The sequence below is a fragment of the Equus caballus genome, chromosome 29, assembly GCF_041296265.1.
Source record: "Equus caballus isolate H_3958 breed thoroughbred chromosome 29, TB-T2T, whole genome shotgun sequence".
NCBI classification, from domain to species: Eukaryota; Metazoa; Chordata; class Mammalia; order Perissodactyla; family Equidae; genus Equus; species Equus caballus.
Window position 1 is genome coordinate 16,253,229 of NC_091712.1, and position 11,677 is coordinate 16,264,905.

The 11,677-nt window shown below is 47.7% G+C and overlaps 1 long non-coding RNA gene across 1 annotated transcript; it reads left to right on the forward strand.

The window, feature by feature from the left end:
* The first annotated feature begins 2,857 nt into the window (after positions 1-2,857).
* Positions 2,858-10,915, forward strand: LOC111771168 (uncharacterized). The gene is made up of 2 exons (XR_002804843.2): positions 2,858-3,019; positions 4,851-10,915. It is a non-coding gene; the product is annotated as an uncharacterized lncRNA (long non-coding RNA).
* The last annotated feature ends 762 nt before the right edge of the window (positions 10,916-11,677 follow it).

An 11,677-nucleotide genomic window follows, 5' to 3' on the forward strand; every position in this document is an offset into this window, starting at 1 on the left:
GGAAATAGGATCCCTTTCCCGCCCCCACCTCTCCACCAAGCTGCATCCTGTTCCAGGAGGTCAAGGCCTACCATCTCCATGAGAACAGGGATTTTTTGCTGTTTTGTGCTCCACCATAGGCCCAGCAAACAGAAGAGTGGCTAGCACATAATCAGCTCTCAATAAATATTTCCTGAATGAATAAATGAATGAATGACTTCATTACTTAACCGCCCGGGGTCTCCACACTCTTCTCTCCTTCCCTCTGGATGGGCAAGCTGCTCCTCCTTTATGCTCCCATCACATTCTGTGAGCACTTCCAGGACTTCTGGACCCCAAGGGAACATCAGGATGATCGGTGGTGTCTAAACACATGTGCATCCCCTGTCCCAGCCCCCGAGAGTCTCAGCAAGGTGTGAGCTGGGGGCCTGGTGTGGGAGAAGCCCAGGTTTCTGAGATTGTCTTGTTGACTAGACTGGGGCTTCCCTGAGGACAGGGACTATGTCTGTAGGGGTGAGCATCCCCTGGCTGCAACCCCTGTTTCATGAGTGCTTATGTCTAAGTGTCTGGCATGTAGCAAATGCCTACAAGGACAGCTGTGTGAACATTATGGTCCTGACGTTGATGGGTCTTCTCCTCACCCCCAGAGGCCTAGCAATCAATCCTAAAGCCCCCTTCACAGCTTATCCCAGACAGTGGGACCTCAAATTGTGGGGGATCTAACATTCTGGCTGAATACCCCAGAGACCCCGAGACAATATGGTAGCATGCACATGGGGTCCCCAAAGAATCCTGGAAAAGAAAAGTCTTGTCCCTATGATCTATCTGATTTTCCAAAGGAAGATAGTGTGTTTCAGAAGAAAGAGCATTGGGTTTGGCGACCTCGGACTGTGGTTTGAGATCTGTCTCCATCTCTTCCTAGCTTTGTGATGTAGAGTGACTCACTTAGCTTCTCTCAGTTGTCTCTCACCTGCAAAAGAGGATATTAGGAATAACCATCTCCAGGGTTTTTGTTGGAATGTACTTACAAACATCAAGCTCAATGTAAACATTAACCAAAAAAAAGAGAATAAATCAGAACATAGGCAAGTGTCCCTTAATGGTTGCTAATTAATCTGTGTATTCCTTCTCTCCCCTGTCCCCTCCCCTCCCTGCCATGCACAAACACACACACAGCCCCTTGGTCATTTCACTGCATTTTCTAACAAAAAGGAAGTAGACGAAACATGCATTCTTGTGTTAAAATTCTAACATAGTCCTTAATGGAAGGTGGAGGAAGTCATCGTTTGGGTTGGGAGGAGTTCTGTGAGTGAGCCGCAGATTGCTCAGTCAGCCAGGCCTGCCCTGCAGTTTCCATGGAGAGAGGCTGCACAGGGAGCACACACCTGTCTCCTGTCATGTTGCATCTGAGTCAGCCCTTCATTTTACATTAACAGGCTTTCTCTTCAAAACACTCCCATTTTGCTACTACATGACCCCCTCTCGTGCAGGGAGTTTGCCACACACCGCTCATCAACATGAGTTTGTGCCCAGAATTGCATCTTTCTCTGCGGCTTGGCACATCTACCTAAATAGCTTTGATTAGTTTCAGTCTCTCTTAATAGTAACTGCCGTGTCTGCCAAGGGAGGCTTGACTTGAGCTTAGACTAAACCAATTAGCAGCAAGACCCCCACCCCCACCCCCGCCTTTCTGTTCTGCTCCTGCATCAATGCCTGAATTTGTACCACGAGCAGTCTCCACGGTGGCCGTGCCAAGTTCTAAGCCAGGACTTTCAAAGCCCTTGCCTGGCTGCTGCCACCTCTGGACACAACCTTTGAGAATACTGGCCAGTCTGGGCTGAGCCTAGCTATTTCTGCTGTAAACGACCTTTAATGTAAGATACTCTTCTGATAGTTTCCGTAGCTTATATCACAGCCAAATGCTGGCCTCTAATTTTAGCTTCACCCAGTAGAACAAAGTCACGTGGTTTGTTTAAAATGTTATTTCAGTTATATAATATTTTTTAAACTCTGAAACACATTGAATATGTAAAAGCCCCCAATTTCATCTCGGTGCCAAGAGGTTGCACTGGCGATAGACGCAACACATACCGTGGAGTATGTGTAAGCTGGCATAGAAGCTGAAAGTGAAGGTGGCCGCTTTGCCACCTCAAGTCCCTTTGAGCTGGCTGAGACTCAGTGCTAAGATTCTAAGCAGAATCTAGAGATGACTGGTTATCTCCTGTTTATTGATGATCGTAACTGGAAAATATTACTGAGTGTTGAGCTGGCACAAGTTCCTCTTGAAATGACTAAGCCTGCACAAGTAGGATGAGTCACAGGCACTGCCAGCTTTCAGGCATGGGCCCAGGTTGGGGTTTTTATTATCTTGTGTGTTCAGGCCTCCTTCAAGGGGGACCAGGGGCTGCCCATCCCCGCTTCCTCCATTAGGAAGGAGGTGATGAAGTTGAGCACAGCATAGGGTGGATGCCAATTTTACCTCCTGGGGAAAGCGAGATTTTTCCTCCGCCTCATCATCTTTGATAAAGATTTGGCAAGTCTAGGGGTGCCTTTGCTCCTTGCTCACAGCCAGAACTCAGTCCTGTCTGACAGTCAAAGTTTATTCCTTTCCTTACTCAGTCACTGGATCCCAAATCTGAAACCTCAGGAGATTTACCTTCAATGACCAGTGTGTCATCTTTCTCCTCCCTTTGTATTTTATTTCCAAGGGGGCAGGACAGTGGTGGTGTGGTGCATTTTTATTTAATTAGCTAAAAAGCTCTATGTCTACCTCTGTCTCTCATAAATTAATGCCCATTGTAACATGCCATGTATAGAAATATTCAAGGTTAGGATTAGAATGTCAAGAACTAGAGCTTGATCTTCATCATTAGTCACTTCCTGTCCAAGGAAAGCAAGTGACTAAATAGACTAAGAACAAGGATCTGCGAATCATGTAACATCACATACGCAAAGAAAAGTAGCCTGTGGCAAAGAAAACACATTGTCACCAGCTAAGAGAGCTGCTGCTGGACGGAAGGCTCTAATGGCTTTGCTAGAGGTAAGCTTAGGGTGTTGTGGGAAGCAGGGAGGGACATCCACCAGCCTGGTAGAGTGAATGATGGAGGCGATCCTTGAGTCAAGTGCCAAGGTTCAATAGGAATCGGCCATGCAAAGGCTGTGAGCTTACTGTTCAGAGGGAGCAACAAACATGAAAACCCACAGGAGAGAGGAGCAACGGGTAGTTCAATATGCTGCAGAGGAGAAGCATGGTGAACTACAGAGGATGGCAGGAGTGGATCAAGAAGAGCTTGTGTGACTTGCATGAAGGATTTTAGGCTGGGGAGCAAAGTGATCAGAAGGGCAGTTTGTAAAGCTCAGTCTGGTGGAGGAGCAGAGGAGGCAGGAGTGGAAGCAGGGCAGTAAGGAGGGAAATCAGGAAAGAAATGGAGAATCTAAGTAGTGCTGTCACGAGGACAGGAGACAGAGCAGAGGAATGGTTGGTGAGATGTGGGGTTGGTGAGGGGTGAGGGGTGCACTTGGTCTCCAAGGCTTCCAGCTTGGGCATCATGAAGAACATCAGAGCCATTCATCAACACTAGGCACACAAGAAGGGGAGCAGGTCAGCAGGAGTGGGGCGGGAAGGGAGGATGAAGTGACCATGAGTTCTGTTTGAGACATGTTGGACTCCTCAATTTCCGGTCATATGCGGCATGAGCGCATGTGGTCTAGTTGCACGTGTTTCGGTAGCTATAAAATCCTCTTTGCCCTATGTGACCCCTCATCCCTGCTCTCAGTAGGGACACAACAGGATGAACTGGGTAAGTGTGGTCCAGGGCTGGGAAAACTGGTCAGCTATGAGTATTCTCTGAATCACAAAGGAGAATGCATTTGTACACATCATGGAAATGCCATGTAGCTCATGAGATTAAAAAGACAATAATCTTTTTAATCCTAATATAGAAGACTATAATAATTATTGTTCCATGAAGCAAAAACTATAGCCCCATTATAAATTCTGAAAGAGCTGACTGGTAGTCATCAATTTTGCCACATTAGTAATAGTGTCAAGATTCAGGTAGCCAACCAATAAATAATTAATAGTGCCTACTATGTAAAAAGGCATGTAGAAGAAGCAAAGATGTGTATGATGGCCCACATCCTCACATCCATTACACATTTTTTAGGGCATTTTTAAAGGGCATTTATGACTGCAAATAACTATAATTAAAGGTATATATTTCATAAGTACTGTGATCCAACTATCAGCAAAACCCCAGGATGGGACAGATTAGTTCTGATTGGGGTGGTGGCAAATCTTGGGGGCTTCTCTAGCCTGAGGTAACATGGGCTAAGGATGCTTATGAATCAGACTGGACCACTCAGGTCTTCATTCTAAATTCCACATGGGGTCTTTCTGCCACCATGAAATAAAAAGGTCACAGTCAAGTTTTACGTGCACACATTAGGCTGCACTATATGAAACTGCCATGTTTATAGGTAAAAAACAGTTGAATATTGACAGTCTCATGTTGTTCGATATAATAATCCTATTGGATCTGAGGCTTCAGTCCAAGACTCCCTAACAAGTTCTCTAGATCCTGCAGCCGCTGAAGAAGCTTGGCTGGTGATTATTATCAGCATCTTCACGTCGGCTCCCGAAGGAGTAACATTCCAAGGAGCCCACTCTTTCCACTGGATCAAACTCACACTGTTCGAAGCTTATGGACAGTTTAGAAAATGCATTGGCGTCACCTCCCTCATTCCCCAGATTCCTGGCCTTGTGGACAGTAAAAGAAAATCAATATGATTGGGTCATGTTCCTGATGGCAAATGCTCCTGACAGGTCTTGACTCCGGAATTCTCACTAAAACTAAGGCTCTTCTTGGCAGCTTCTGAGGAATCCACGTTAACCTCCTGCTCAGTCTTTTGTGGAAGAGATTAACCACAAGAGCAGCACCATCGGCCCAGCCCCACTTTGCAGACAGCTGCCTGTGTGGACAGACTCAGTTTGAACCCAGACTTGTGTCCCGCTGGAGACTCCTCTGAAGGCGGCGGCTGAGTCAGGCTTTTTGAAGCGACCATGCTTTCCGGAGCTCACCGATTACTGAAGCTGTCTACTGATGAGGACGTCCTGATTCCCCGAAGCTGAGGTCGTGAACTTAGAGCATATTTTTAAAACTGTGTTAGAGATCATTTCAACATTCATGTGGGGATGAGAAAAAAAAATTTGACGAATAATTTAAATGGTTACATCTTGGCCCTGCCTAGGATTGTGGATTCAACCACAGTGTGACAATGGGATTACTGTGCATGGTATATTTAAATTCACCCCACAAATGGCCTTGTTTTTTTAAAGGGACAGTCTCATTCTAGAATTAGAAAGAAAAATGCTTTGGAAACCGAAAGATCTCGCAAGCATGTTCAGACATTACTTCATTGGCCCCTGTAGCCCCTTTCTATCTCCCTTTTGATTCGGTTCAGATGCTGTGGCAAAGGAGGGTGCTGGGCCAAGGCCAGCCCCCTGCCAATGCAGAGGTGTGCCTCAAAGAGGATGGCACACACCCTGTGACAGCCGAGAGAAAACAGTGGTTGGCAGTTTGGTGTGGGATTGGCAGCTGCCTTCCTTCTGTCCCTGGGGGTGCCAAATGGGGGCAGGAGAGAAGAAGACTTTCAGAGCCGACTCAGTGACTCTGGGCTTGGTGACTCGGAGCCCAGAAGGCCCTGGGAGCCCCTGCCCACCCACTCCTTGGGGGGCCAGTAAGGGCATTTGGGAAAGGGCTCCAGGCCCTCAGTCATCATTTCAAAGCAATCAGCCCCGATTTTATCTCCCTAAACTGTAACCCAACCTCCTGCTTCTACACACGAGGAAAATGAGTCCCAAGGGAGTAAAGGGCCCCACCTAAGGTCACGAGGGGAGTAGTAGCAAGCCAAACCTCTTGGTCCCAAAAAACTGGGCAGGGAGGAAAAATTGAGCAAGCAGGAGAAGGGAGAGAAAGAGAAGAAAAGGACAGAAGGAGAAAATAAAGTGTTGGACGTGTAGGACGTTTTTGCGTTCCTGACCATGATCTACAGCCTGCTCACCACCCTGCATGTGGCCTGCATGTGACCTCACTGACCATCCTGTGGGACACGCACCGTGGGAAGCGGCTGGAGACATTCAAGGGAAGCATACACCTTGGCCACTGCTCCTATAGGAATGGAAACTCCAGAAACGGAGCATCACACCTGTCCCAGGCACTGTACACACATGACCTCATTCAAGAAAACTTGTTGCCCATTTAGGAGTAACCTGCTCCTGCCGCTCGTGGGTTTGCTGAGGCAGGGCCCTGCTCCATGGGCCCACCCTTCTCTGCATCTGTGCACACCCACCTATCCCCACATTATGAATACCCACTGGGTTCCTGGCACAGGAGAGCTGAGAAGGCCTGTGAAGGCACTGGGGGAAAAATAAAAGAAATGGTAATCCTAGTCAACATGGTAATATTCTTCCTCTCTCTTTGCGACCTAAACAAGAATCTTCCGTATAGTTTAAAAAACAAAACGAAACAAAAGGCAGCTGGGAGGAAGGAAACATTATCTTCTCCAACACCCTAGCTCTCAATGTCCATTATTTCCTGGGATTGAGTGAGGTTTTTGGCAGGAAAGGACATTGTTCTGTTTCTCAATTGAGTGGTGGATGGTAAAGGTTTTCTGGACTTGTTAAACTTAAAGGAAAGAGTGACACTGTCCTAAGCCTTGTGCCACACGCGGCCAGCCTCACTTTTTAAGGAGCTGAGGTGATGGAGTGACACCCAGGACCTGCAGGTGAGATGGGGGACAGAAGCAGCAGAGCCTTTGGCATCACGCAGCTGCCCCCGTGGCAGCCCCCCCACCCCTCGGGGTCGCAATGGCATTTCTCCCGCTGGTGAGTAGGAATGTGGTTAGAAAAGGGGACAAATGAAAAAGGGAGAGTCCTCGTGCCCCTGGCTGAAGGTGGCTGCCAAGGGGCGAGAGGGTCAGCGGACGCCTGCCACGGCGGGCATGGTGCCTGGAGGGACCCAGAAAGGAAATGTTCTGTCTTGCTTTGCTGGCTAATTGTTCTTCCTCTGTGGCTCCCGAAGTCGGTTATGCTCTCCCTAAGACCAAGAGTCATCTGCCTGATGCTCCTCCTCTCCAGAGCTGCGAAAGGCAGTCCCGGAGAGCCCAGCTCCTCCAGGAGGAATGAGAGCGGAGCAGCGATCTGGGCATCGGTGAGAACTCTGCGGGCAAGCGATGAAGTGGAAAGTCTGCACACCCCTGGCGGGCCGGAAATGTGAGCTTACCTTCAGTTCCTCATGAGGCCTGGGGCAGGACAGACACACAGGATGTGACCAACACAGATTTGTGGAGATTTTGCACGAAGAAAAGGAGAGCAGGATGGCAATGTTTCCTGGAAGCCTGTCTCTTGCCCAGGGAAAACCCCAGAATGGTCAGTGCCACCTACTCTCCTCCCTTTCAGAAAGGACTAACTGATCCTCCTCTTGCCCTGACTGTAAATTCTGAACTGACTTCCTAAGAATACGTCAGACCTTGCAAGGAGAAAGAGCATATTGGCTAAAGGAAGCCCCACCACATTCTCACATTCACAGAAACGAGCAGGAAGCGGATGCAGGGACACGGTCTTTGGAAATAGGTCAAGTAAAGGGAATGGCTTGGAAAATCACCTTCCATTTGCCTTCAGAGGCTATTAAACAGGAAAGGAGATTCCCAAAGGAAGAGGTGAGATGTCTGCCCCCATCGATCTCTATAAATAGTCTAAATACTCAGCATTCTGGAATGATTCAAGGTGTGATGGCCCTGACTGAGGGCAGGAGAAGAATGAGGGCACCCCTCGTGGTTCCCCCACCTGTAGGATTGTTCATGGAAGCTGTGGTTTTGTTGTTCCAGCCAAACTCACCAGAACATATACTCTCTCTGAGCATTCTTATTCATATCGTGTAAGTAACTTGATAAGCATTTCCTGAATCTTCCTGGTGCTGTGAAAATAATGACCCAGCTTATACACACTTTCCAGGAATGGATGAAGTGAGACGCATCTGCAGATCAGCCTTCCTCACAGCCTACGGTGTCCATGCCCAAACACCCCTCTCCAGCCACGAATGTCCTAACTCCACTTTTGAGCTTCACAGTCTTGGCTGTTCTTTTTTGCTTTGTCTCCAAGCTCTGATGACTGGGCAGTGCACCTATTAATCTTGAATGCAATGAAGTCTCTGCCACTTCCATTTGAAAAAGAAATAGCTTTGCCTTTTCCATTTGATTCGACAGCATGAAATATTTATGATTCCTCTGGCACCTCCAAGCCCCTTCTCTCCCATCGATTCTCTCAGTCAGCACTAAGTGCTCACTTTAAGGAGAGTACTTCCCGTCCATCAGGGAAAGCCCAGGATGACAACATTCAGTGAGCCCAGCTGCTCCGCATCCACTGGGTCACTAGCAAACCTCCTGGTGCTCACATTGGGGGCTCTTGTGGGTTTCCAATCCACTCTGCCAAAGATTACTGGCCCCCGGGCCTCTGGGGTCCTGCTTTTCCTTCTTGTCTTCTTCCACCTAGGGGTTCCTGCTACACACAAACAGGACTGGCCTCTTTGGGTCTCCTGTGACTCAGAGGCTAAGTCGGGGCAATTGGGGGCGCAGCTGCTCTGGGAGGCCCACTGCAGATCCCCAGAGGACTGGGACTCTGAGCAGTTTGAGTGACGTGGGAGGTGGGTAGGTCTTCCAGAGGAGAAAGTACCCATGTTGCTATTCTTGAGGCTGACCAGAGGTTTTCCTGTTGCCTCTCAAAAGTGACTCCTGCTCTCTCCCTGCCGGTCCCCAAACAATACTCCTGACTTCACTGTGCCAGTAATTCCTCCAAGCTCACTCACTGTCATAGGGGCAGAAAATAGTGCTGGAAATGGTGGGAACACTGATCCCAACTGACCAAGGAAAAGATATAGAGTTCTATAATCACCAACCCTTTCTGTGCCTCAACTCCTGGGGATAATAGTGGTCATCTCCATCCTGAGTGATTAAAGAGGGTTATATATAATAGATGTCAAGAGCTTAAAACAATGCCTGGTATTTAGTAAGTGCTCAGTAAACAGGAGCTGTTATTCTTGTAACATTGTCAGAGTTATTTGACAAGGCCATGGCAGGCCCAGCCATCGACGACAGGGAGATGTCTCTGGCAGATGGCAGGGAGACACAGTGGTGGGCTGAAAGCCAGGGAGCAAAGAGAACTAAAATGGGGCAACTGCTGCCTCAAGCTGGAAGCCCCTGTGTACTTCCTGCTTTCAGCCCAGAGCCAGCAAGTGGGAGGAGCGTGCAAAGTATGTTGAGCAGTAGGTTAACTAGGCTGACCCCATGCCCCCAGGCTCTAGTAGCATCGTCTATACATGGGAGTTCAATGGATCCTGAATGTCTAGATTTATGGTCAGCATCCTCTCCATCCTATTTTTGCATCTTCTTAGTGTCCCAAGTGTTTTGCATAAGGAAGAACACCATCCTCTCTCTCCCCTCAGTGCCTACCATCAGAACATAACTGTCAGGGAGCCCAAACTCCCAGAGTCCAGCATTTTGCCAACTGTGTAACTATGTCACTGCACAGTGGTTAAAAACAAGAGTTTGGGAGTAAGACAGACTGGGTTCAAATGCTAGCTCTGATACTTGGTACCTGGGACAAGCTATTTAACCTCCAGAAGCCTCAGTTTTCTTATTTATGAAATGAGGATCATAAAGTTGTCACTCATAAACTAGGGGTTTTATTAGATATTGCAAGCAAAGAGATCAGCAAAGTGCCTGGCTCATACTAAGCACTAAAATAAATGTGGGTTAATATGGCCACTATCGTTCACGAGTTAATACACTTAACCAGAGGACAGTTGACTTTCACTGAACCTTCCAGAGTCCACACCACAAGGCTATCAGAATGGAAATTAATGGTGGATACATTGTGCAGGCCAAAGGGAGAGAGAGTTATGAACAATTCATTCTCTGGACAGATACTCCTTCAGTGCCAGCAATGGAATGCTACCTCCTTGACCAAGGAAAGCAAAGGGAAGGAAAGCCTGCTACTGGGCTGGAAGGTGAACTGAACTCATTCAGCCCTTCTCTATGTCAAGGAGGCAGGGTGGGGAGAGACAGAACAAATAGAAAACTGATTCAGAGTCAAATGCACTCAACCTGGCAACTGGGCCAATTTCAGTCACAAAGTTATTTTAAGTGGTGGCAACAGGAGGTTGGTTTGAGGTGGCTTAATTATACTGTCTGCCCTGCAAAACATGCAAAAACTGGAGAACATAACAGAAATGATTAACAGTCACTATGGCTAACCTGGTACATTCTCCTGAAATCTCATACACGGGCTGGTGCTTAAACGGTGCTGCCCAGCCCCTCCCGGGCGGACCCTGCAAGGAGGCATTAGCTGTGATGTCCCTGATGTGAAACTCCTGGGCCCTCCTGGAAAGGGTTGGGCAAACACAGTTGCTTGATGCAGCTCCATTTGCCCAACGGGTGTCAGCATGTTGTTGCAGTAGAAGATGTTACACTCGGCCACGCTGGCACTTTCTCCATCTGTTTACATTTAGAATGGGACTCGTTGCCAAAGTTGAGGAATCCCAGTGCCCACAATCCAGAAAGCACAGGCCAAAGGGTGGAAATAAAAACAAATTGAGAAATGACTTGTTGCTAACTTAGTTGGATTCAGAAGGACTAGGAATTTTCCCCTAGAGTGTTCAGTCCCAGAGAGGAGGGTCTCAGTGATAGAAAACGAGTTCATCACCTTAACAATGGGCTACCTTCTCCACCACCAGCAGACCGTGAGCTCCTCAAGGCAGGCAGGGACATGCTGAATTATTCTTAGTTTTCCCAGCTGAGAGCCTAGTATCTGTGCTTCATAAATGCTGGTTGGTTGAATGAATAAATGAATTGTTCTCAGTTCTTTTTGGTGGTTTTCAAACGTGGCTGCAAATTCTTTGATGCTCTTCCGTTGAAAGGTAACATCTGCATCCCCCTCCCTTAAATCTGGATGGGATTCTGACTACTCCCACCACCCTAGTTGAGCAGAAATGACACCTATGTGATTCCAAAGCTAAGCAATAAAAGGCCATACAGCTTTTGCATTTGCTTCTGGAGCCCTGAGCCACATGCAACATGTCCTGAGGCTGCCATGGTGGAGAAGCCACGTGCAATGATGGCATGGAGAGGCCTTGATGTTACCCAGAGGGAGATGCCCAACATGACCCCAGGCATTTGACATGTGAGTGAAGAAACCTATGGATGATTTTGGCCCCACCGTGTAAGTTACTCCCGGCCTTTTGCATCTTCCCAACTGAAGCCCCAGTCATTGTGGAGCAGAGATAAGCCATTCTTGCTGTGCCCTATCTGAATTCCTGACCCACGGTATCCATGAGCATTAGAAAATAGTGCTTGCTTCTTTTACACAATGAAGTTTGGGGGTGGTTTGCACGTGACAATAGACAAACATAACAGTCTTCAGATTCAAGAGAGGAGAGCCTGTGCTATGCCAGCCCCTTCTAGTTGGTAAAAATTCCCACAGTCAGCAAGCTGATCTTAAAAAAACTTAAATTCTCTCTTCAACTGAAGCCCATAACTTCTTTATGCGACCTCTGAAGAGATGGGCAACAGCTGGTTCCCGCTCTCACTTTATCACAGGCCTTCACAACTTAAAGATATTAAGTAGTTTTCAGCTTTTTCAACT